Raw genomic sequence first — 442 nt, 5'->3', positions numbered from 1 at the left:
TCTTGTGATAATATAACTGTCAATTATTCCCAGCCATACCTATTAGCCTTATTATCACTACGCACTGAACACCTTATCAACGATGATGATAATATGAACAGCAACAATAACATTAATAATACTCCTGCTATCAAGTGTGACATCCAAGTGAGATGAAGCATGACCTGGAACTAGTACGTGTCGAATACCTCGCTAGTATGAACTATTAACTACAGGCGCGTAACAACACACTGAGCGATCGACTATAAATTATGTTTCGAAATTACTTTCTTTATTCCATGTTAAAGTGCACCTCCTCTTCTTTTGTGAACCGGGCTTACACACTACACAGGCTGCGAGTACATGCGCGAGTGTATATGTGTGTTTAAATGAAGGTGTCTGTATAAGTGCTGATTATACGTGTGTAGCTGTGACTATAATTCAGGCAAGCAGATAGTGGGAG

Source organism: Penaeus monodon, chromosome 19 (genome assembly GCF_015228065.2).
Source record: "Penaeus monodon isolate SGIC_2016 chromosome 19, NSTDA_Pmon_1, whole genome shotgun sequence".
NCBI lineage: Eukaryota > Metazoa > Arthropoda > Malacostraca > Decapoda > Penaeidae > Penaeus > Penaeus monodon.
The sequence above is the reverse complement of the archived record's forward strand: the minus strand, read 5'-3'. Positions refer to the sequence as shown.